The 27,393-nt window shown below is 35.7% G+C and overlaps 1 long non-coding RNA gene across 2 annotated transcripts; it reads right to left on the bottom strand.

Moving 5' to 3' along the window:
- Positions 1-213: 213 nt before the first annotated feature.
- Positions 214-25,098, bottom strand: LOC145670731 (uncharacterized). Of its 2 annotated transcripts, XR_014128399.1 has the most exons (3): positions 24,869-25,098; positions 23,557-23,731; positions 214-728 (listed from the first exon to the last, which is right to left on the bottom strand). It is a non-coding gene; the product is annotated as an uncharacterized LOC145670731 (long non-coding RNA). The 2 variants fall into 2 exon arrangements; XR_014128400.1 differs by lacking the exon at positions 23,557-23,731.
- Between the last annotated feature and the right edge of the window lie 2,295 nt (positions 25,099-27,393).

The following is a 27,393-nucleotide window of genomic DNA, read 5'->3' as shown; positions in this document are numbered from 1 at the left end:
TGGGTTTGAGCTAAAGAAACAAAAAGATCAGGAACTCGGGATTGATAGAACTTATCCGATCATGACCTGAATTTGGTTACTCAGAGGTAAGGGATTCAACTCTGGGGCGTTGAGTCCTTGGTTCAATCTCCAATCAAGTATGTTTGTGGTTGACAACATCCTGTCCGTTTGTTTTCTGGGGGTGCTTTCATTTCCTCCCACATTATCATTTCACTTTCCTTAGCCTAAAGGCCATTATCGCGGGACGTTAAACTCATATTTAGACTTATTCAAAAAGCATGCCAGTTTTGTTACATCAAATTATGAACTTTATTTTTTTCAAAACACACCAACAAAATTTATAAACATGTTCATCACACATTCCGATTTAAGGTATGGTGAATGACTGGAGAATTCTCTGTACTGAAGAACATCCTATACCAAATTCTTGGCAACAGCGAAGAATCGATTTCATTAGACTAAAAGCTACACTATTACGAACCACCGCAATGTTTTGCTCAGAACAACCACTACAACGAAATTCAGGACTTTTAATGTTCACTGTTGAACCCAGTTCGATGAACTTTTTCATAAGTCTGTAAACTATTGACTCATTTGGTGCCTCATTTCACCCTAGAACCGCACGAAGATGGCTGACATTTGCTGCATAACTTTCTCCGTTCTGATAAAAAGTTTTCATATTTAGGACACGTTGCGCTATAGTTAATTACTCCATGGGTAAACACACACTGAAAAAATGCAAAAAATCTCATTTTATTTTCATATTTCTCATTTCTTCAAACGTAAATCTGAAACTGTCGTTACCTTCAATTTATTCAAACAAAGTGAAAATATTTTTATATAGGATAGAAAGGAAAAAATATATATAAAATGCAAAGAATATGTACAAAATATTTACTTATAGTTTTCTAGAATAATATAGTTTTAGAATAAAATAGTTTTCTAAGTAAGAGTATACTCCAGAACCATTGTAGAAAACGAGTTTATTTTTTCTGATGGTAAACTAATGTTTTATACTTGAAGGATTGGCCAAATTATTATTGCATTAAATATTAGTTTTGAAGATTTGGTAACACAAAGTATTTATGAACCAAGGAAACGCTTTTCTATTTATTTTAATTAGTAACAACATGTCCACTACTAAGAAAGGGCCATAAGAGGGGGTGTTGATTCGGAGATAAGGGTTCTGTTTAGTACCGTGGCTATACGAGATGTGTACCTGAAGCTTAACGTGGGATCCGAATGACATGGGCTACCGTATGAGCGTGCAAAGTTTGTACACCACGTTATAATGTAATTTGCACAAGTCTTATATATATTACGTTTACTAGAATCCCAACAGATTTAGAAAATGAGGCAGTATTCATCATAGGAGGAGACGAGCTAGGGGCTGGTGCATATCCTCCGGTCAAGTTAATGATATCTGTCAAATTATTGTCATTCAACTGGTGTAAAATGCCTTTTTGTTATAGGTATGCCCTGTCCTCTTGCAAAACATCAACAAATAGAAATCTGCACAAGTCGGAAGATCTTCTGGGCCGCAAAGCTTCACACATGATGATGAAGGAGAAAAAACATTTCGTACCATAGGATTACGCTGCAACTTCTTTGACTATCTACATATCATTTGACCCCACAAGTCTGACAGATTAATATGTTGCAATTCGGACACGATGTATCGATTACGCTTTGGATAGACTCTATTAGAATATCTTTGTATTTTATTATTTTACCTTTGAAGAATGAAATATTAATTGTCGAATCTGAACGTGGTTACGCCCTTGTCTTATTTTGTAATAATTAAGCTGAAATATTGCAGTTTTTAAGTTCCAAGCAAATTTTCAGAATCGTAATTTTGAAAACAAAATGTTTCAGTCCGTGAATAACGCTAAATCCTAATTGTCAATGATCTACCCTCCACTACATAGGCAGTTAGGCAGCAACTCTTAACTGAACCTTAGCTAAACCCCCCGGACCCACCCCTTGGCTACGTGCCTGCCTTAAATCTCCAATATACGGGACAATTCTGAAAAGACAACCTCGTAATAACATGGAATCCCATAAAATATGAGATGTGAATCCCTCAAATAATGTGGGAGTTAACACGTTGCAAAAATTAAAGGAATTAATTCCACTCCAGAGATGGCAGTACATTTATTCTGGTAAGTGAATTTCTTTTATTTTACTGATGGTAAAACCTGATCATTTTTCTGTATGTTTCTTCCTTCTTTTGTAATAGCGTTCATTACAAATTGTATTTATAATGCAAATTGATTGTCTTAGTTGAGCACAGAGCGCGAAAAACTTACAAAATGCCTATATGAAATTAGTCAATTAGGACACTAGTCGTCAAGATTTCGCAGCGTAAGACTCCCTAATGTGCAGAATACTATATCCTTTATAATTTTTATAGGAGCATAAATAGGTGATTTAAGCCTTTGCTCTAAATTAATTGTAATTCTATTTTGAACAGGTTCGTTAATAATAGGAATGAACGACGTTGTAGAGGTCTACGTACTACGGAGCTAGAATTGAGTTTGCTAATTGAATCCCTTAATGTCTTAAAGAGCAAACTATGGGTCACCTTATTTCAACGTATCCTTCTCACAGAAATACAATTGTCACCTACATGAACTACCTTTAAGTTGTAAAACATACAAATATAAATGATATAGTTACAGATTTAATATTAAGATATGTTATATTATTATTATTATTATTAATTTTTAATTGGAACTTCAGCATGAAGCCATTTGCACCTGTTATGATCAACACAATTGCAGAGACACGGACTGTCATAAACACCAACACGAAAAAGCATCATCCCCTCCTCATTATAACATGTTTATTTACTATTACCAGTCACCAGTGCCTCATTAGCCTGCATTACAATGAATGCAATACCCAGGATGCACTAAGAGAAAGTGAGAATGCTGGCTTTTTCATAAATGCAAAGTTAGATCAGTAACTTTTGCACTACCTGATTTCGACCATGTTCGCGCCGTGTGGACTTTGTGGTGGACAAACATCGTATTCGTGCGTTTTCTCGGGGTTCTCCCGTTTCCTCCCATTTTCGTCATTCCATCATTTTATTAATTTCTCATCATCACTTTCTCCTTTAGCCTAACCGGCATAAGCCTGGGACGTAAAACTTGAAGATTTCATTTCATTTTATTTTGATTTCGACCATTTAAGTCACTATCTCCTTAGATTTATTAAGCAGGATAATGCAGAGGAAACTTTATAATCATATAATAGAAGTTCCACTATTTCCCTAATGTATTTCTTTAAAATTGATTAAAACTTGTATATCACAAACTAAGGAGCAATTAATCCCTAACAATTAGTCATTGTTATAGCATTTCTCATAATAGGGCAGTAGTATAGAGCCCTTATCTCACGAGAATTGGAGAACAGTGCAAGATTCTCACGAGAATTGGTGTAAATTCCCCTCATTTTTTACGAAAATTGGTGCAAATTTCCTTTATTTTTACGAGAATTAATGTACAGTACAAAAATCTCACGAAAACTGGTACAAATTTCCTTCATTCTCACAAGAATTGGTCAACAGTACGAATTTCTCACGAGAATCGGTGCAAATTTCCTCTAATAAAATGATCTAATTTTATGAATTTTATCCTATATTTTTTTCGTACAATTTATGGTGATTGCTCACTGTTTTTCCCCAAACCTTTAAGAAACTTGTTTCTTCCTTTCTTATTCCTCCCTCAAGTGTTGAAGAATAGCTAAAGGAACTTCAGAGAATGTCCACAGAGGTTTTTTGTTAATCTTAAATAGAATTGGTGTTGGTATTCAAAAAAACTAATTCAAAGAAAGAAGACACATATGGTGAAAGAATGGGAGGTCCTAAGGTGAGGTAACCAGTGGGGGAAGAGCACAGGAAGAGGGGGAGGAAGTAGGTATATTCCATTATCAGACTAAGCTACGCACTTAGGGGGTCCGGAAATAGGGGGTGGGAGATAAAGAGCCTTAGTATTGGAAATAATAGACCATTATCTAACTCTCACATAAATTTCACTGTTGTGGCTTTGATACAAAAGAAGATATTGATACTTGAAACTGACAGATAGCTTTTGGTGAATACTGTAACTGTGGGAAGTCAAAAGTTAAGGAGAATAGCCTTTTATGTATTGTCACATATGTTACTTGCTTCTATTTAGAAACAACATTACAGCAATTGTTTAAAATGACAGAGAATGATAGCTAAGAGACTGAGGAGATGTAGAAAAAATTGTTTGACGGCATGTAAACAAAGGAATACAGGCAGATATTTTAATGTGTGTGTTCCATAGGATTGGAGGGCGAAGTGTAATGTCCTTTCTTGAGTAAAGGAAGTCCTTTTAATTGGGTTGTGACTTTGTACCTTATGGAGAATGAATAAAGAACAAAAAATGCCAAGTTGAAGAAAGAAATAGCACTCATTATTGTGATGGACAGAGATTTTTAGAAACACATGATCAAATGTTAGATGTCAGTTTGTGAAAGTTATTGCAATGGAAACCGAAAGCCACATACTGGTGGACCACACATAGGATTGGGGAAGTGTGAAGTTGTTTTGTGAGTAAAGGACCGCTCTTTAATTGGGTTGGGACTTGTTACCCAATTGTTAGCGACCTTGCCACCTAAAGGCAGAGGAAGACTGTCTCCTTTTACCTGAGTTTCAATGGAATAAAGAACGAATGAAATTTTTACGTAAGGTGACTTTCCCTTTTTTGCTTTTGGAAGAAGTCTTCAAACAAGATTTCTTTAAGATATTTCTGCATAAATAATTTTATTTTTTAAAAACTAGATTAATGAATTAATTATTTATGAATATTAATGAGCTGGTAATGAAAGGGTTAGAAAGAATGATTTTTCTTGTTTTTCGTATATTTTCGAGGTATATTGGGATATATATAGTATAGAGTAATACATATTGCACATAAATGTATCAGATATTGTGGGAGGAAACGGCCGCAACCTTAAGAAACGTATTTTATGTATTGATATGGTATTTTCAGTAGCTGATATGGGATTTTAGCATAGAATATCATCTTTTGGATACTGTAGGGGTCTAATGGTGTACGAAGCTTAGATGAATGACAAATTAGATGTATATATGAATATATGATTAGTTTGTGAATGGGTACATGTTCCGATATTTGGACAAGAATATATGTATCATATTGTAGACATATTATCTTTCGTTTCCATGTAAGTGTTTTAAGCATGTGTTGTTGGGTTGCATAGCTTGTACCTCTTGGGTTGTATTGTATTAATATTGGATTGTATTGTAGAGTTATATATTGTGACTTTTTATGCATGTAGCCTTATTTTAACGTAATGTAGAGCTGTATATTTTGTTTTGGTGATATGCTAGGTTGCATAACCTCCAACTTTTCGATTATATTGTAGGCTTATATATTGTGACTCCTTATGTATATAAGTGTTTTAGATTACCTTGAATACAATGTTAGGATATATATATGGCGATTTTTACGTACGTAGATGCTTGTTAGCCATGTCCTAGTTGTATTTTAAGCACAAAGGATATCACTGTAGTATAAGCCATTTACTTATTGATATCTTTTAACTAGAGTATTCTAATGAAAATATTGGTACGGTTACTTGCTTCCAAGATGCTTCAGCTTGTAGAAGACATAACGTCAACATGGTTTCCAACTAAGGATGATTTATTGTAGGAACATAAAATATTATAAATACGTATAAATAACCTTATATGAAGCATACGTATTCTTCCTTTATCTTATATAGAATACACATACTTCGTAATATATCAATATTTGTTTGTATATAGGTATAAGAATAAAACATATTATTGTAAATTGTAACGCTTTATTGTGTTTATATCGTCTACAATATTCTATTTCCAATATTGGCATATATATTTCTATATTTTAAAATAAGATATTTACTATACTTAGAATATTCTGTAATAACTTATTCCCATATTTACATTATATATACGTAGAAATATCAACTGATAGGTCTTTTGAAAAAACTTATGGACATATTTGATGATATTATGACTATGTTACAACACCATGGTACCTTTAGACAGTCTACTATTTACATATTTACTTATATACACAAAATATCAATCATTTAACACACTTAATAATTTGATAACCATATGGCAATGTCCTATAGTCAGTAATACTGTTATGATTTAATCGTTGTCTTTTATTTTGAACTTTCTGATGTGTTTAAATTTCAGACTTGGATACGATGACAAACCCTGGTTTACGGACAATTCTCCCTGGATTGTGGACCTTTTTTTTTGTCAGCTTTATCCCGAACTAGTTGATAAAAATGTTCAAAGTTAATTTCTTGACGTGTACGATGATTTAAAGTTATTCCTCTAATTTTAAATACATAATCTACTTTCCCAATTTGAATTTCTTTCATTCTATAGGCATAATTTTTTGGTCCTAAGCCTATAAATGCATTAATTTCCCAGCCATCAGGAACTTCATTAGTTAGTTCCCCCAGATAGGAACCCAAAGAAAGTGGAGGCTTTTCATTACGTCGTTGTACAAACATAATACTATCAATGTCGCAGTACAATACAAGATCAGGATGTACAGCTGTTAGTAGCTCGTAAAGTTTTAGACGTGCCCACGAGGTGATGAATGCTGCAAGGACAACATTGGAAAATTTCCATGGTTTGTTTTTGTTTTCAATGTTTTTATATGATACAATGAGATGTTGCTCTCCAATAGGCAATACAGTTTGTACCTCATATTGTGGTGCCATTAGATAACTTAAAAATTTTTCTGGAGTATCTACAATTACAGATTAAGATAAATCTGTTCGCTGTCCCCATTTTCCGTATAAGGAATTGAGGAGTATTTTGGAAATATACCTTAGACCAGGATTTGATTAAATGTTATTTTCCGTTAACTGAATGCATTCATGGACATAATAGTCTGCAATATATTTCTCTTGGTCTTGTTTAGTTTTGCACCAGCTAGGAAATCCTGAAGACTCCTGTTTCATTTTAAGAAGGAATTGACAATCTTTAAACAGATTATCTTCTGATCCGGATAATTTGAATTCCCAAATTTCGATAATTTGTAGAATTTTGTATCCGAGATCTAAAGCTACATGAAGTTCAGGAGTACAATATGTACCAGTAAGGACAAGTTCGGTATCATTATGCATGCAATTGATGTCACTTTGTTCCATACACGTACGACATAACCCAAACAAAAGGCGTTCATTGCATGTATATGGTAAAATTGGAAAATATGTCTTTTGGAGGTAAGATACTACATTTGACTAATCCATGAATACTTTTTACTTGTGGAAAGTCAGGCCCCTTGTATATTTTTGGTTTGCCTATAGGCAATGGCTTACGTGCCATGACCCAAGGATATAATGAAGTTACATCATAATATGCCACAAACTCTTCGCTGGTACATTCGTACAATGCATTAAACATTCGGTACGTCCACCATGAAAACTATCTAGGTACCAGATGATCGATAAGATCACGACACTGTGTCTGAATAAACTGCTGTAATTTTTTGTCATTTTTTACCATGTGGTCCCATTCACACTCCCACATTTCAATGACATTAAGATTTAATTTTTTAAGAAATGCTATTTTTGTGATGGTGGTTTCATACCGATCTTGTAGTCATGTACCTTGCTTAGAGGTGGAATCTACGGACACGTGTCGTAGTGTAGGATAACAGTTTAAACACCCGTGATAGTAACACCCATGAAATTCGTAAACTGTATTTGTTTTACTTTCAAATCCATCAACCTTATACCTCCCAAATCGTTTTTCCAAGCCATATCCAGAATGAAGATCTTTATTACCAGTAGTACGTTCTAAGTATCGCAGCCAGTACATTGCCTTTAGACTTTGACGATCACGATGGTCAAACCCATAGGGTGGAATAATTGGAATAATTTTTTGGGTAAATATGAGGTACGATACCTTAGTATTGCCAAACTAGCAACAGTTGGCGCGACGATAAAACATTGGATACCATTTGTTTTGTCTTCAATTAAGTTTGAAAATTTAATGACAGCCTCTGCTAAAATTTTAACATCATTCCGAAAATATTCCATCATTTCCTTTTGGAGATTATACTCCTCATTACTTGCAACACGTTTTTCGTGCCAGATAATAAGTTGGTCTCGATCTTCAGTGCTCCTTGAATCAGGATCAAAATATTTTAGCTCAGGAATTTTGCCTATATAATTTTGATTTTCTAATGTATTAAACAAGTACGGGAAATCTCCCTTTCGTAAATTTGCAGAAAGACCTAACGTCTTAGGTAATTTTGTTAATTTAACACCCATATACAAATACGTGTCACGGAAGTAAATCTTTTGTCCTAAACGCATTTCAACAATTTTTTGCCCTGACATTATTACTTCAGGTGTAAAATGATGGTTTATTATCAAACTTTTAGCACAGAATTGCATATCATAATTACTGCCATTAGGGGAAAGTACAATGATTTTTTTAAACATTGGTCGAGTTATTAATACATGATTAACAAATTCATCAATGTTGTGGAAATCAAACGAAAGGAATCCATTTTTATCGCCGCATACAAAGCATGTATTATCAAGTTTCATGTCCTTACACTTGTAACAGGCATGAATACAATTTACGAAATTCACATGATGTTCTTGTTCTTCCTGTTCATTTTTAAAAAGCAACATTGTTTCTACATCAAACATAATGTACAAAAAGGTATCTATAAATACATGTTGCATCGTAGCCGTTTGAACAAACCAAATATGGTCATCGCTTACATATGTATAACACGTTTTTCAATAACGTTCACCACATTCATGTTCAGACTTACCTGAACGCATGTCAACCATATTACCACATTGAACGCAGATTTTTGTTTCGCATAAACTTTTTCCGCAAACAATCATCGTTTTATGATTAGAAAACATGTTTCTGAAGAGCAAAACATGTTGATATATTACGAAGTATGTGTATTCTATATAAGATAAAGGAAGAATATGTATGCTTCATATAAGGTTATTTATACGTATTTATAATATTTTATGTTCCTACAATAAATCATCCTTAGTTGGAAACCATGTTGACGTTATAATGTCTTCTACAAGCTGAAGCATCTTGGAAGCAAGTAACCGTACCAATATTTTCATTAGAATACTCTAGTTAAAAGATATCAATAAGTAAATGGCTTATACTACAGTGATATCCTTTGTGCTTAAAATACAACTAGGACATGGCTAACAAGCATCTACGTACGTAAAAATCGCCATATATATATATCCTAACATTGTATTCAAAGTAATCTAAAACACTTATATACATAAGGAGTCACAATATATAAGCCTACAATATAATCGAAAAGTTGAAGGTTATGCAACCTAGCATATCACCGAAACAAAATATACAGCTCTACATTACGTTAAAATAAGGCTACATGCATAAAAAGTCACAATATATAACTACAATACAATCCAATATTAATACAATACAACCCAAGAGGTACAAGCTATGCAACCCAACAACACGTGCTTAAAACACTTACATGGAAACGAAAGATAATATGTCTACAATATGATACATATATTCTTGTCCAAATATCGGAACATGTACCCATTCACAAACTAATCATATATTCATATATACATCTAATTTGTCATTCATCTAAGCTTCGTACACCATTAGACCCCTACAGTATCCAAAAGATGATATTCTATGCTAAAATCCCATATCAGCTACTGAAAATACCATATCAATACATAAAATACGTTTCTTAAGGTTGCGGCCGTTTCCTCCCACAATATCTGATACATTTATGTGCAATATGTATTACTCTATACTATATATATCCCAATATACCTCGAAAATATACAAAAAACAAGAAAAATCATTCTTTCTAACCCTTTCATTACCAGCTTATTAATATTCATAAATAATTAATTCATTAATCTAGTTTTTAAAAAATAAAATTATTTATGCAGAAATATCTTAAAGAAATCTTGTTTGAAGACTTCTTCCAAAAGCAAAAAAGGGAAAGTCACCTTACGTAAAAATTTCATTCGTTCTTTATTCCATTGAAACTCAGGTAAAAGGAGACAGTCTTCCTCTGCCTTTAGGTGGCAAGGTCGCTAACAATTGGGTAACAAGTCCCAACCCAATTAAAGAGCGGTCCTTTACTCACAAAACAACTTCACACTTCCCCAATCCTATGTGTGGTCCACCAGTATGTGGCTTTCGGTTTCCATTGCAATAACTTTCACAAACTGACATCTAACATTTGATCATGTGTTTCTAAAAATCTCTGTCCATCACAATAATGAGTGCTATTTCTTTCTTCAACTTGGCATTTTTTGTTCTTTATTCATTCTCCATAAGGTACAAAGTCACAACCCAATTAAAAGGACTTCCTTTACTCAAGAAAGGACATTACACTTCGCCCTCCAATCCTATGGAACACACACATTAAAATATCTGCCTGTATTCCTTTCTTTACATGCCGTCAAACAATTTTTTCTACATCTCCTCAGTCTCTTAGCTATCATTCTCTGTCATTTTAAACAATTGCTGTAATGTTGTTTCTAAATAGAAGCAAGTAACATATGTGACAATACATAAAAGGCTATTCTCCTTAACTTTTGACTTCCCACAGTTACAGTATTCACCAAAAGCTATCTGTCAGTTTCAAGTATCAATATCTTCTTTTGTATCAAAGCCACAACAGTGAAATTTATGTGAGAGTTAGATAATGGTCTATTATTTCCAATACTAAGGCTCTTTATCTCCCACCCCCCTATTTCCGGACCCCCTAAGTGCGTAGCTTAGTCTGATAATGGAATATACCTACTTCCTCCCCCTCTTCCTGTGCTCTTCCCCCACTGGTTACCTCACCTTAGGACCTCCCATTCTTTCACCATATGTGTCTTCTTTCTTTGAATTAGTTTTTTTGAATACCAACACCAATTCTATTTAAGATTAACAAAAAACCTCTGTGGACATTCTCTGAAGTTCCTTTAGCTATTCTTCAACACTTGAGGGAGGAATAAGAAAGGAAGAAACAAGTTTCTTAAAGGTTTGGGGAAAAACAGTGAGCAATCACCATAAATTGTACGAAAAAAATATAGGATAAAATTCATAAAATTAGATCATTTTATTAGAGGAAATTTGCACCGATTCTCGTGAGAAATTCGTACTGTTGACCAATTCTTGTGAGAATGAAGGAAATTTGTACCAGTTTTCGTGAGATTTTTGTACTGTACATTAATTCTCGTAAAAATAAAGGAAATTTGCACCAATTTTCGTAAAAAATGAGGGGAATTTACACCAATTCTCGTGAGAATCTTGCACTGTTCTCCAATTCTCGTGAGATAAGGGCTCTATACTACTGCCCTATTATGAGAAATGCTATAACAATGACTAATTGTTAGGGATTAATTGCTCCTTAGTTTGTGATATACAAGTTTTAATCAATTTTAAAGAAATACATTAGGGAAATAGTGGAACTTCTATTATATGATTATAAAGTTTCCTCTGCATTATCCTGCTTAATAAATCTAAGGAGATAGTGACTTAAATGGTCGAAATCAAAATAAAATGAAATGAAATCTTCAAGTTTTACGTCCCAGGCTTATGCCGGTTAGGCTAAAGGAGAGGGTGATGATGAGAAATTAATAAAATGATGGAATGAAGAAAATGGGAGGAAACGAGAGAACCCCGAGAAAACGCACGAATACGATGTTTGTCCACCACAAAGTCCACACGGCGCGAACATGGTCGAAATCAGGTAGTGCAAAAGTTACTGATCTAACTTTGCATTTATGAAAAAGCCAGCATTCTCACTTTCTCTTAGTGCATCCTGGGTATTGCATTCATTGTAATGCATCCTGGGTATTGCATTCCTTTCTCAACCAGCATTCGCAAATCGTCTCAATCATAATACGGGTATTTGCTTCCACATTCTTATGTATTGCTTGTCTAGTATGATAAGTCGATTCTTCACAATCACTTTGTAAAAAGTTTAACTTTGGCTGTAACAGGATTTGAACTTACGCTCGATAACTCTATTATTCATAAGTCCACTACATTACCCCTACACTATCGCGCCATCTGAAATTACAAGCCAAATATTACTTACTTTAGCCCTGTTCTTTAGAACGAACCAAAGTACACAACGAAAATTGACTTATTCGACGGCCTAGAGAGAAATTAGTGCCCACTAATAAAGGAAAAAACATACAATCGAGGAAAATATAAAGAAATAAAACATATTTTGCAGTAACTTCGTTGTGCAAGTTCAAAAGTACGTTAATAATAATAATAATAATAATAATAATAATAATAATAATAATAATAATAATAATAATAATAATAAACGTTCACATTCACAGTATAGTATATTATTATTATTATTATTAACATCAATTATCCGCTTCGTTGGGTTAAATTGAGGCAAAATAGTAATATGTTCTATTACTGAGTCACTGTTTAGGATTACTAAAGCGCTCTTTGATATCGCTCATTTTTTATGTGTTTTATATATCTCCTCCCCAACCTATGTTGTGGGAAACGGCATTTGCAGTGTCATTGTTCATCTCTGCGAATCGGAAAACTATGAATTCGACACTGATATTGGTTATTTCGATCATTTTTATATGTATCCCCCTCCTCCAAGTTGAGGAGCTGAATTTGGATTTAAACAGCATCAGATGTGTCACTGTTAATTTCCGCGACTCCGAAAATTATAGATTCGCCACTTATACCGGTAATTTTTCGTTCTTTTTTAAATGTCGCTCCCCCTCCCCATCTCTTAAGTTACACCAGGTTCGAACTTCATCTAGGTTGAAAATTTGATCGAAATTGGTTTGGTGGTTCAAGAGCTCAGTAAGTTTTATTTAGTTTTATATATCTCACTCTCCCATTCCCTTGCCCAAGGTCTCCCGTGAAAGTGAAATGATAAAAATCATCTCAGGCCCGAACCTCACCTATGTTAAAAATTTGATCGTGATTGATCCATTGTTTCACGAGTTATCAAGTTTTATTTATTCTTTTTAACTCGTCCCTCCCCTCAAACCATAAGCTATATCGTCAAAGTAAATAAATAAATACCATCTTAGGCCCGAACTTCATCTGTGTTGAAAATTTAATCGAGATCGGTCGGGTGGTTCAAGAGTAATGAAGTCAAAAGACAGTCACTTTTATTTTCATTTTGTTTTAAATATATATCTCCCTCTCTCCGGCCCCTACATTGCACCGGTAAACTGAAAGGATAAAAGTCGTCCCAGATCCGAACCTTATCTATGGTGAAAGTTTGGTAGAGATCGGTCTGGTGGTTTAAGAGTTATTACGTTTTATTCATTTTTATATATCAACCCTCGTCCTAAGTTTTACCGTTAAAATGTAATGATAAAAAAGCTTCCCAGGCCCGAACCTTATCAATGTTGAAAATTTGATCGAGATCGGTCGGGTGGTTCACGAGATTAGCAGTCACAAACATAGTTACTTACAATATTATAATATATGCTATTATTATTATTATTATTATTATTATTATTATTATTATTATTATTATTATTATTATTATTATTATTATTATTATTTGCGTACTTTTGAACTTGCACAACGAAATTATTGTAAATTTAACGTACCCTCGGTTTTGTTTGTCTGTTCACGAATGAATTTGTCTTTGTGAAATGAAATGAAATGAAATCTTTGTTTTACGTCCCACGATTATGCCTGTTAGGTTAAAGAAGACGGTGATTATGAGAAATGAATGAAATGGTGGAATGCAGAAAGTGGGGGGAAACGGGACAACCCCGAGAAAACCCACGAGCACAGTGTTTGTCCACCATAAAGCCCACACGGCGCGAGCTGGGATCGAATCAGGGACCCCAAGCACCGGAAGTGAACGCTCTACCACTGAGCCACCGCGTCCCCACTTTGTCTTTGTGAGTGCTTTATAAATTTAATAAATCGCTTAGAAGAGTGGACGAGATATATTTATTGCATTCCAATTCCAAGGAACTTAAAACATTCGTGACGAATTGAATGGGTCAAGAGAGGTTAACTGCACTTGACATGTTTTCGATAGAAAAATGTTCGATCAACATGCCAGATTTTAACTCCAGGGTGATAGAGAAGTTTGCCAGCATGAAGAATCAGAGGATGGATTTCATCTTCCGACTTTAGTTTGTAAATTACAAGTATGAACATTATATATATTGTAGCACGCTTAGTTAATGACAGCACAAGCTGCCACTTAGTCTCACTACTATTTTTCTTTTATGTTAGTTAAACATACCTCTTTTAAAGCGAATTCGCCACATTCGGACCAGTGTTGAAGTCAGACTTTTGTACAAGGGAAGCAATAAAAATTTAAGGGGTGGGGCTCTATTTTAAATTGTAATCGCGACTTGTTACTGTCTGGCCGGTTGCATTAACCAATATATTGCCATTTTTCCTAACTAACATTGTCAAGCGTTTGTGTGCGTCTGTATCTAATTTGCAAGTTTTTTTTATATTTAACTTCGACTTTATACAAAAACGCGGTTTGTTAATTAGAACAATAAGATTGGGCAAAAGAAAAAACTATTTTTCTTTTTTTTAAGAAATTGCTTTTAAAACCTTTATTTCCGTAAAAAAATTAAGCAGAAAAACCAAATATTTTAATGTAAGTATTTAGATACTCTAGAGGGACGGCATACATATTCTAGGGGGCCTCAGCCCCCCTTGAACATGCCTTAATTCAACACTGATTTGTACAGTACCTCTACCTTGATATCTTCTTCCTGAACTTCTATGATTGCTTACTCCCATGCTTGGGGTTCCCGGTTCGATCCCAGCTCGCGCCGTGTGGACTTTGTGGTGGACAAACATCGTGTGCATGGGTTTTCTCGGGATTTTCCCGTTTCCTCCCACTTGCTTCTTCATTTCACCATTTCATTCATTTTTCATCATCGTCGTCTCCTTTAGCATAACCGGCATAATCGTGGGACGTAAAACTTAAATATTTCATTTTCTTTTAACCTTTTAACGTAATTTTATTTCATTTTTGTTTTGTTTTAGTGTCTTTTATTGACATTTACACTTGATTATCGTTAGCAGAAGTTTTGTTTTGAATTTGTAATACAAAGAATGGGTCGGAGAATACTTTTATCGTGACAGGAAGAAATAGCCTCGATATTGATATCCCCATTAAAACCCCAACAATCAATCAATTAATCAACATCAGCAGTCAGTGGCGGCGTAAGGGCGGGACGAGCGGTGCCCCCGCCCCGGGTCTCACTTTGTGTGGGCCCCTGGACGGTAGATAAAAAATAGTAAAGAACCTTGCTGGCATGAGCTATACAGAGGCCGTCAAGATTTATAATCCGCACCGTCCCTAAAAGTAAACGTAATTGATTGTCAATCACTATTACACCAAATAACGAATGAGACAACATAAATATCTATCTAATAAAACTAATCAGTGCCAGATTTCCGTATAAGTTAAACAAGCTATAGCTTAGGGCCTCACACTCTTGGGGACCCGCAAAGAAATTTAAACAAAAAACTGAATATAGATTAAAAATAAATGAGAGTTTCATTATCTTGGAGACTCCCAAAGAAATTTAAAGGAAAAAGCTGAATATACGGGAAAATAGATAAAGTAAATGTTTCGCACCCTTAGGGGCTCCCAAAAAAAATCCGTCAAAATTTGATCCAGTTATGAAGGCACATATTGATTGAATAAGCACTAAGACGGAATAGAACACGATTATCTTACTTTTCACATGATTAGACTTTCTTGGAGGAGAAGTTTGGAGCACATACTTGAAAGCGTGAGAAGAGGAAGGCCGTGTCCAAAAGCGCATAGTGCACACTTCGAGGATGCACACTCAAAGTCTACAAATAGAGTGCACACTAAATAGTGTACTCTTCGTCTTTTGATCCACACTTGTTTACAGCGCCTCATCGTGGTGGAATGTTGAACATTGATAACAAAAGAAGGGAGAATATCAAGTACCAAAAAAATTAACGTGCTTTTTTTTTTTTTTAGATGAATGGCTTTTCAATTATATTAAAGATAAATATATCTAGGCCTACAGATTGACAATGTGGGGTAACCATAAAATGATTTAAGAGTTTCTTTCATGTATGCCAAGAGCTTCAGCTTTGCCGTATTTGCAAATATTTATCAGCATAAAAACCACTAAACTATTGGCGATGTTCTATTTTATTAGGCATGCTTGTGCGAGGGAATATTTATTAATCCCCGGGAGAAAAGTAGCACTGGTGGTTAGGGCGCTGATAACACTGTTGCGAAGTAGCTTAGGAGTTTTATTGCAGGCGAAAGTAGGCAATTTGCAAGAGCGTTAGGTACCGAGGGGAGCGCTATTTACAATAATGTGGCTCAAAACTACTTTGGGAGAGAGTTCATATTGAGTATAATTCCTTTATGTACGGTAGATACACAACAATGACGCTATAATTGTCGTCGTTCTACTATAATGCTTCAGTTACAGACATACTGATTAGTCTATTTCTACCATATTGTGCTAATATTGAGGTTCCTTATATGTTACTCTTTCTTTGTGAATATATAGATTTTACCCGTAAATCATCAAAATAGTGCCTCCATATTCTTAATCTACACCAAAAGTTAACACTTACAAGGATGACAAGGAAAGAAGTAGTGGAGCAGAACAACATGAGGCCCAAAATTTACAAGAAAAGCTATTACGGTATGTCACTATGAAATACCAATTTATAAGGGTCACGTGTACTCAAGGTGGATAACCCTAATTAAAATAATATGTTAAAAAATATATAAAATTACTATCTTATGAGCCCCGCTTATATGGATTCTGTACATTGTATACACTTCAACATTTGCGTGCACTTCACTATGCTTTCGGCGCCCTACATCTTTCTTGAAATATACCCGTTGTCTCTCCTACATGCTTCCCACTACGAAAATGGTTACAGTAACGAAACAAAACCCCTCGTCCAAATATAATCATAAAAAGCTACTATCAATCTAATAAGAATTTTATGAAAATTAAGAGACGGTTTTATGAAAAAATACAGTATACAATGTAGTGGCTCTCATTGTTCAACTATACGGAAGGAATTAGTTGTTCATAATTAATTCATAATGGGTACCGTAATGGGATTATATAAATTAAAAGGAAGGCAAGTCTTTACTTTGGCCATTTCATTCAATGAATCGTTCAATAAACTGGTTCGTAACCAAGACTGAAAAGAACGTCCCCTGCGAGCCTCTAACCTCCTTCACTCGCTGAAGCTCTCTCGGCAATAATATGTAAAATATTAAACTTTGGTATAGAAAGGAATCTAGTTACTAACTTATATATATATGAGCTAACAGGCAAGTTCTCAAAACCGGAACCGACAAATCGCTGAATCGAAGAATAAAAAAAATGAAATGGCCAAAGTAAAGACTTAGCAAGAGGAATTTGTGAAATCTTGGATAAATGTGGAGAAAGAAATTTTTGATCTGTATTTCACATTTTGGCAGCTGTCAAAAATCAAAATGTATGGTAATTGGTATATTATAGTTTCTTAAGTGCAAGGAAATATGGTACTTTTGAAAGGAATTTGTTTAGAATCAAAACTAGAAAATTAGGCCTATCTACCTACGAATTAATATTTGCAGCTTCAGCTGTAGCTGTAGGTATAGAGAAATGAATAATTTAGGTATTCATTATTCTATGATTGAGCTTAACATTTTAATTCATACGCCATTAAAATTTGTCATTTACGTGCAAATAGCTCCATTACCGATAGTATAATTATTTCAATTAAGCTACATAAACCATGTAATATTTAAACACAAATGAATTTATAGCATTATTAAAGAAACTATTTGGTTGCTTCCCCTATACTATTTTAAATTACATTGCATACTCAAAGAACACAACGTAAATACGTTTGTTATTTGCGTAACATTTTTATATTCCACTTGTAAAATCACTGATTTGTATATTTATTAAGTAAACTATTATTAGATCAGCTCACAAATATATTCACCTCAACAAAAGTATTAAGAATATGTCTTTTAAAATTTTACTAAGTCACTTTGACATTATTGTTGCTCCTACTACGAAGAACTCCCATCTTAAGTACGCAAGTGTTCTAACGTAGTGTACATCCTCGCACACTACGTACTATGCACTCGCAGACGTGTGAACTTGGACCTTTTGACGCACACTAGGTGACGTCAGTTCCGGAAATAAGCGTACTTCGAATGCACACTTGTATCTTTTGGACACGGCCGAAAATACTTCAGCATTATATTTGATTTAACTCCTGATTGTTCTCATGTGGAACAGTTGTCAGAAATCATTCGACTTGTTGACATACAACGTGATTCTGTTCAAGTTTGGGAAGCATTTATTGGTTTCAACTTTGTCGAAGGAAATACTCCTGAGAGGATTTCTGCTGAAATACTGAAGAAACTTCGACATGATAGGCTTGATATTCAAGATTGCAGAGGCCCGTCTTATGATAATCAGGCTACAATGGCCGGTCAATATTCTGGAGTTCAAACTTTGATACGGAATGTAAATCTTTTTGCCATTTTCTTTCCTTCTAACAATCATTCATTAAACCTTGTTGGCGTACACGCTGTGCACGTTGACGTTTTGGGGTCACTTTCTTAGGAGTAATGGAACGTTTATCTGTATTCTTTTCCAGATCTACTCACCGATGGAATGTGCTGCAAAAACACGTAAAGATTGGTCTGAAACGTGAAAGTGACACCAGATGGGGTTCAAAAGCAAAAGCTGTGGACTCACTTTCTAGTCAATTGGATGAAAAAAATAATTCGTGTGTTAGAAGAACTGCGCGACACTTCGACTGAAACGCCTGATACGCGAGGAGATGTTGGTTTTCTTCTTGCAAGTATCAAGTCATTTAACTTCATCGCTGTACTGTATTTCTGGTCTGAAGTTCTCCCATATATTGATCGGATCCAAAAATGCCTTCAATCTCAGAATATGAGTTTCAATCAGGCTCTTATTCACTAACAGACCCTGTTTGACAACACCATTGATACCTGGAGAATTGAGCTGGCCGAGGAAATCATATCCGCAGCTGAAGGAAATTCCAGAGAATGGAACATAACTGTGCGTGCACGCAGTAGAAGAAGGAGATGCATGTCTGGAGAATCAAAGGATGAGTCTCTTACAGTACAGGCCGAAGTAAAGCGCTCTATCAATGAAATTTTAGGTGAGATGATACAATAAATGTATGACCATTTTACTCAGATGAGTAACCGAGCTCCTTCGTGGCTAAGTGGTTAGCATAGGCGCCTTTGGCGTGGGAGACCCGGGTTCGATTACCGGCGGGAGCTCATGTGGTTCGGATTCCACGTTAATCAGTAGGTCCACGTCTCATATAGCCTCGCTGCTCAAAGGGACGCTAAACTAAAATCAACTCAACTCAGATGAGTGACCTGAAAGATAGATTTGGATTCCTGTGTTCTATCTCCAACTTTGTGCCGAACTAGATTATGAGAACGAAGAAAGACTAAAAGCATGTTGCTCCGATTCAACTTTATTCTACCCGAATGACTTGGATGGCGTAGAATTATTTCAGGATTGTAAGGATATAATCCGTTCACTAACGTGTGGTCAGAAAACTAAAGAGCAACTTGACTTTTCCTCATAAGGCATACTGAAATACGTGTCTTCAATGGAGCTTGAAGTTGACAAAAGTTTGGCAACCGCTCTTCAGATTTTGATAGCACTGCCCGTATCTGTCGCATCATGTGAAAGGTCTTTCAGCAAAATGAAGCTGATAAAATCATACTTGCGCTACACAATGATTCAAGAAAGACTCCCGAATCTGGCCATTCTTTCTATCGAAAATGAAATAGCATCAACTTTGGATTTTGATAATACAGTTGAGACTTTTGCAGCTACCAAAGCAAGGCAGGTAGCATTCTGAATGCTGGTGGAACACAGGCTAATAAGGTAGAGGAACTATCGTCCAAAGTAATTTCATGTTTCAACTTAAGACAACAAAAATACAAAAGTACCAAAAGAATAATAAAAAAAGCCGTCAAGATACCTGGTAATGGGTGCTAAGAAAAGCAGGATGGTAGACCTACAACCCGTAGTAGAATTCCGTGCTCACATACTTAATCTATGATATATCTCCAATTATTCAACATATTCAGGATTATTTGTTATAATATATTCTAGTACTAAGTATGTTAGTAAGCTGCAATTGAAACAGTCATAAGTGACACAATATAAACATGGTTGAATTATTAAATACAAAATAATATAATCACAAAACAAGTGTGAAATCTATAAACAATAGTAAAAAGACAAGCAGGAGAGAAACATTCTAGTGTTTAACTATCCATTGATATTTCGGCAAAAGCAGTGGGACTAAATAGATCGTATATTATTATCACTGGAGAGAAACCTAGTAAAAAATAAGTGAAGAAGACACGCAGAACAGAAATCTATTCCAGCCATTATTTACTGATAGTTCGGTAAAAAAAAAAAAAAAAAAAAGTATTTAAGTATCGTGTATGATCACTGGAGAGAAATTAAATATTAAAGCGAATGAGGCTAATTGTAGGAGAAAAATGTAATCGTAAACTCAAACAGGTGAAAAACCATGAATAAACTTAACTATATGAGAAATTGCACAAGAGAAACACCGTATCGCTATTTCTTTTTCTATCGTGACCTTTGTTTAAAAATGAATGCAATTATAGCCTTGGTTCGTTTTCTTTCTTTATTTCTTTTTTTCTTTATTTCTTTCTTTTTTTAGATAGCAGCATGAAAGCGGTTCTGAGGATTAAAAAAAAATAGACATGGATGCTGAATGTCACACCCATTTATTTAATATATCCCAGATTAAGATTGTTTAAACGCACACTTCAACGGGAAAAGGATGAGGAATAGAGAGAAAGAATGATTATGCAAATGCAATTTTTTTTTTTTTTTTTTTTACATTCGCTCAGTCGCGTTACTCTTAGTCGGTTACCTAGAGCATTCGAAAACCGACGAGTTATCATCATTGCGAATGATTTCTATAGTAGTTTTGTTTTTTTTTCTTTATTTCCATAAGTGAAAAAAGAAAAAATAGGAAAATTTGGGAGGGAAAGGATAGGGAAGGAAAAGAGACAAAAAAAAGGAAAAACTGCATATCAAAAATAGCAGTGTGCAAATCATGATTGTTCGAGAAGGGGCCCCGATCTACTTCACTGGCTCCGGGCCCCAGTTTGCCTTAAGCCGCCACTGTCAGCAGTACTGAAGACGCAAAGTCAAATATAGATATTACAATTAGGCAAGTACAGTATATTACGTTAAAAAATTTTTATTAGTGTTAATTATTCTTAATAGATGGCACGACATTCGATGTGGTAAATCATTATCAAATGTTTAACTAACATTAACATCCCTACAAAGATTTTTCTAAAATTTATTTCTCATTACACTGTTCATTAAGAAACATAAGTAGAATGTACACTTATGATCCTGTTTGAATACATTAGGAACCAAATCTAAAAGAGGCGTAGTTTTATTTACAACTAGTCAAATATACCTATTATTTGTGGTATAACCTCACGCCATACTTAAGTTGAAATACATTACCCTATCTTGTTACTTTTTGTAAGAGCCTATAGGTGATTTATGCCTTTTGCTCTATGATAAGCATTATATTTAATTCATTCAATGTTATGGGGCGTTTACACTTGGTCGGTTTAGTCGCACGACTAAATCGACGCGCTGCATTTGCCACTAAATCGAAGCAACTAGGCCGAATCAGACCGATGGATGTGTTAATTATTTCAACCACAGAAAATAGAACGTCTTTCAACTCAGTTACCAGTCGATTAGTCGCCTTCGATCAACAAGCGATTAAGTTGAAGTCCTGTTTACACGGTCGATTAAGTTGAAAGTGACGTCAATTCAACTAAATCGAACGCAAATCGACTAAGTGTAAACGCCCCATTACGTGCGACACACCGATTTACAGAGAGAAAGCTGTAAACTGTCTTTACAGATAGGTGCATAGGGGTAAAATTTTTGTAAGCACAAAAATCTGGTTCTGTTTTTACTAATTTGTACTGCGACTGTGTTACTAGTTTATATATTTATGAATGATGATTAATAAACGTAGTCTAATATATGCACAGGGTGGTCCATAAGTCTTAGTACAATGGATTGTTTTGGAAACAAACATGGATAAAGCAAATCTGACTCGCGGAGGGCAGACTGGGTAAAGAAGCTACCGACTGATGCATGCGTGGTGATGGCCGCCATCTTGGATCCAGACTATTTTTTTTAAATGGGAAGGTAGACATGTGACACATCAATTAACACTTATTTTTGCAGGGGAATGCAGTCCAGCAAGCAGGAGTGCATTATCATGTCCCGTTCCAAAGTTATGAGCCCCAAAGTCCCACCTACAGGATGTGTCCCACATGTTGCCCGTCCATTGCAACGAGTCTCTTAATCCAGCCCTCCTGAACCCATTATAACAAAGTGGGGGTGAGGCTATCACAGGCGTTATGAATATGTCCCTGTAGGTGTGCAACATCCCGAATCTTCTCCTGATACACCAGGCGTTTTAAGTATCTCATAAAAAAAAAACAAGAATGTGAGGTCCGGCGACCGGGCTGGCCACTCCACTGGGCCTCGGTGACCGATCTAACGTCCAGGAAAATGCAGATCCAAGCATTCCCGCACATGCGGTGCATAGTGCGGTGGACACCATCTTGCAGAAAATATCACGGCAAGATGGCATCAGAGTGGAGAAGCAACGGAAACACCAACTCCTGTAACATGTCCAGATATCGGACACCATTTAGAGTACCAGGAATGAATAAGGGTCCTATGATCGACGAGTTCCATATGCCACACCACACCATGATATGAGCAGAGGTAATCCTCTCGCAGGGATTGATAGCATGTGGGTTTGCATCCGACCAATATCGCATGTTCTGACGATTCACTTTCCCCAAGTCAATCGCAAAGTAAGAGAAAAGGTAAGCAAAGTAAGAGAAAAACATACAGAAAATAAGAACATTTAAACTTTAGGAGATAGGGCATTACCCCAATCAATTCAGGGGTGGCCAGGGGGTAATTCATCCCCGGGAGCTTTGAAATTTACCCAAACCGTTTGAGATCTGGGCAAAATGTACTGTAAAATACTTATTTTGACACGGTTTCGCTCCCAAACAATTGAAATTCCCCCCGGGGGAAATGCTCTGAATTCAACACTGATCACCCCAACCTAAATCTGTCCCTGATCTCCAAATAAACTTCTTTCCTGCACTAAAATCATGCAAGTTTTATAGAAACCAAGAAATAGAAAGAAGTTTTGCCGGAAATTCAAGACATCACATCCGCCCAATGTAACATATATGTCACAGAGCAGTTTCCGATATGGCTGCTAATTTCTTGATAAATATCAAAGAGGCAAATCAATACTAAATTACTGCCACATTATTCCAAATTACAAAATACACAATGAATTCGTTATGTCATTATTCTAAAACAGTAAAAAAAAATACTCACGTAAGACGTATGTCCTCGAAGCTCATCTTAAGAAGCACTGCTTCCAATCAATCGTCTTCCATTCACACCAACTTAGTGACGCAGTATAAATCACTCGGGTGGCAGACAGGACATCCACGTGACCGCAAATGAGCCTCTAGCCTTACTACGGGGCACTGTGAACATTGGGCGCTTTCTGCAAAAATGGATTTGTCAGTGTGACATATATGTCACATTGGGTGGATCCCGGTTAAATAAAATTCAGCCCTTACAGAAGACACACTAAAACCTTTGTATATATCTAAATAAAAGTACAAAATATTACACTTTAAATAATAGCGTTTAAAGTATACCTATTACGTAAGCTTTCCAAAAATATGCTATACAAACTTATTCAAATGAGCATAGGCTCATGTTCTTAAAAAGACCAGAGTACTGGACAAAGTATTGGTATATGCAGAGTCTCAAAAGTTCAAAAAAATGTTTGGTAATAGTTTACAACAGCTACTTCTCATCTCCTATGCATGTGCATACTTCTTACTGTTGTACTACCTACAGAAATGATTTTATATGATCTACAAGTGGTAATAGAACACACAACAAACCCAGATCATGTTGTGTTCACACTCCAACATGGAGTCTGAATACAGCGTGTTCTCGGTTTGTTATGTGTTCCATTACAACTTATACATCAAATACAATCATTTTGTAGATAGTACAACAGTAAGAAGTATCCACGTGCACGAGACATGCGACATGAGTTCAATCCCCCCACACATAGTCATACATTGAGTACAAGGGCACTAGACAAACATATATACTAAGTACAAGGGCAATATTCAGAAATGCAACGATAAAGAGAATAACGGCCAGGAAGCACTCATTTTCACATAAGTACAAGGGCACTAGACAGTACAAGGGCAAGGAAGTAGCTGTCGTATACTTTAACCTTTCCGTTTTCCGAACTTGGATTCATCTATCTGAACTGTTATCCCTGGACCACCAAGTTTAGTAGAGGAATCCATAGCCCAGCAAACGCAAACCTCACGACAGAAGCTAAACCAATCAACACATGTTTTTCTGCAAATATTCAGATTCATAGTAGCATTACTGATGTTTGGACGGCTATTCAAACACCAATAACCCATAAGGCGCACCACCGTTAAAAAATCGAGATTAGCCCTACAAAAAAACGTTCCCGTGAAAAGCGAGGAGAAAAAACGGCATTTCGTCTTCCTCCTCGAATTTCCAATGAAACGTGTTTTTTGACAGCGAAACACGTTCCTTTCTGTACAAATAACCGCATCCCAACAACATTTAGAACACAACTTACCTAGAGGAAGTACGCCATGCTCCTGCAACAAATGTATCGTATCCTCTTTGTGCTCTTTAGTCGTGATTTCGACCACGTAATACTCAGACAGCGTACAGCCCTCACAAGCCGGCATTTTAATAACTACACCACCTGCTGCCATTTTATTTTCTCTTCAATCTCTTCCCAGATACTATTATAAGCCTAATCACTTATGCCAAGATGGTCAAATTCCCTAGGTAAGAGGCAGAACCGGCACATGTACTCCACAACTACTACTGTCGCCACCTACATGTACAAGTTGCATAATTGACGTAATATCAAACATCTGAAACGCGCTAGTCGTCAAGAAAAATACAGAAACTTCAAAACACAACTTGAGGCGAACCCAGGTTTTATTTTCGAATCACTCAGTAAGTAAATCGAAGTCGCTATATTACCTACTTTTTACCATCCTTGATAGTCAATGAATAATTCCTAAAAGTATGGCGTTTCTCGTCCTTCCCTAAACGGGAAGTAGCTGTCGTATACTTTAACCCAGCATACTTTTTAACCATACGCAGGGCATACAAAATCTTTCCCGGATGCTTGATCATATGATAATTTGTTCATAGTTGTAAATTTTAGATGATACCAACGTTCACAGAAGTCGCATCCTATATTTTTAAGTTCATCTTCAATGTCTAATTAAGTCTTCGGTCCAAGCTGCACACTTAGCATGATCTTTAGATCGGTTCCTCTTCTAAATTATTCATGCTCCTTGGCCTTTGTGTTTTTGTCTTTTAGAAGATTGCTCGGATTTATTCTTAATTTCCAGTCTCCTTTGGTTTTTTTCCATCTTACGACGTGTTTTCTGTTCTTCAGCTCTTCCCTTCTTCAGTCTTTTTAAATCCTCGTAGTTTCTCCATGGTCTTGAAGAAATCACACTTAGTAGTTGTTTGCTAGTTAAAGCCGCTGGTGTCTTGTTTTTTATTGGTCCAAACCAAAAAAGGCGTTTGTTTCAAAATCTGGAAGCGGTACGTTCGTTAAAGATAAGTAGTTTCTTGGATTCTTAGAAATCTCTTGCTCTTCCAAATGGAATACAACATCTGTGTCATGCGTTACAATGTCTAATAATCATAGGCCTATTTCCCTAATAGCATGTTAGTTTGCAGCAAGTCTTTCACTATATTTGATTTTAACTTGCTAGACTTTCCGTGCACTGTTCACCTGCTGCAGGCGTTTTGAAAGAGTTACCCGCAAATGCCGTAATTTGATTTTCACTTGCTAGATTTTACTTGCCTCGAAGGCTTGCTGCAACTTTGTAGCAACTATGTCAGTTCTAGTTTCTACCAACAGGTGGCACAAAAGTCTAATCTTAGAAATCTCCCCGCCAGGCCGCCATTTGTATTAGGTGCAAAGTGTGTGAAGCATTAAAACAGGTGGATAATTACGATAATTACGTAAGTATCCAGTATGTAGAGTAAATTTATATTTTAAACGTTTATTGTTTGACAAAGTTGTTGACTGTGTAATTGTTCGTATACAGTACCGTAAATGTTCGGTTTGTAAAAGGCATGCAATGCAATGCAAGTATATACCTGCAGAAGACTTACTACACTCACTTGCTGAAGACCTGCTGTAGATTTGCAATGCAAGTATACACTTGCAGAAGACTTACTACAAACTTGCTGTAGACTTGCAGTGCAAGTGGTATCCTTGCACAGACTTGCGTCAAACCTGCACTAACTTGCTGTGCACTTGCAGTGCAAGTGGAAACTTGCAGTAGGCTTGCTGTGCAAGTAAATCCCTTGCAGAACCTTGCTTTGCAAACTTACCATACACTTTCACTGCAGGCGTGCTGCAAGTTCGAAGAGCGTCAACTAGGAAGTTTGCATTAAACTTGCATCAAACTTGCAGACTTACATTACAAGTCTGCTAGGCTTGAATTGCAAATCTGATGCAAGTTTGTTGCAAGTCATTTTTGCTATCTGGGTTCATCTGAGTTAATGTTCTCGTTTTCTTCGCTCTCGTTGATCGGGTTCCTTGTTCTGTCTTCATGTTTCTCACTAGGTACTACAAACCAGAAGTGAGTATTTCGTATGTCCCTGCAACAATATTTTCTAACACACCAGATGATACTTCAGTATTCACTATGGCACAGCTAAATTTGATCATCTTGTAAATTTGTGTTGATTTCGTCCAATGATGTGGAAGCAGTTTGAATTTGAAGTTTTCTAGTTTTTGTTCCCTCCGTAATGGAATCAGCAACAACAAATGTTTTAGCATTTGCGATTTCTTCAAGAATTAGATCAACATTCATTTCTTTCTTCTCAAGATTAGTTTTCAAATATTCAACGACTGCTTGCCCTTTAAATTTTAGAGAGAGAATTCAGACCAGCCATAAACCCTTCATCTTTTTTCCTCAGTTCGAGGAAAATACAAGAATTGAAATGGCTGATATTATAATTGGATTATTCTTGCATGAAGGTAAGAAGGCATGCATCTCAGGCTCAAGTCGAAGTGGTTTTGTCCGGTAATTCGAATATTTTTTGTGGAGGTGAAGG

The sequence above is a fragment of the Thermobia domestica genome, chromosome 14, assembly GCF_964235325.1.
Source record: "Thermobia domestica chromosome 14, izTheDome1.hap1.1, whole genome shotgun sequence".
In the NCBI taxonomy this organism is placed as follows: Eukaryota; Metazoa; Arthropoda; class Insecta; order Zygentoma; family Lepismatidae; genus Thermobia; species Thermobia domestica.
The sequence above is the reverse complement of the archived record's forward strand: the minus strand, read 5'-3'. Positions and strand labels throughout refer to the sequence as shown.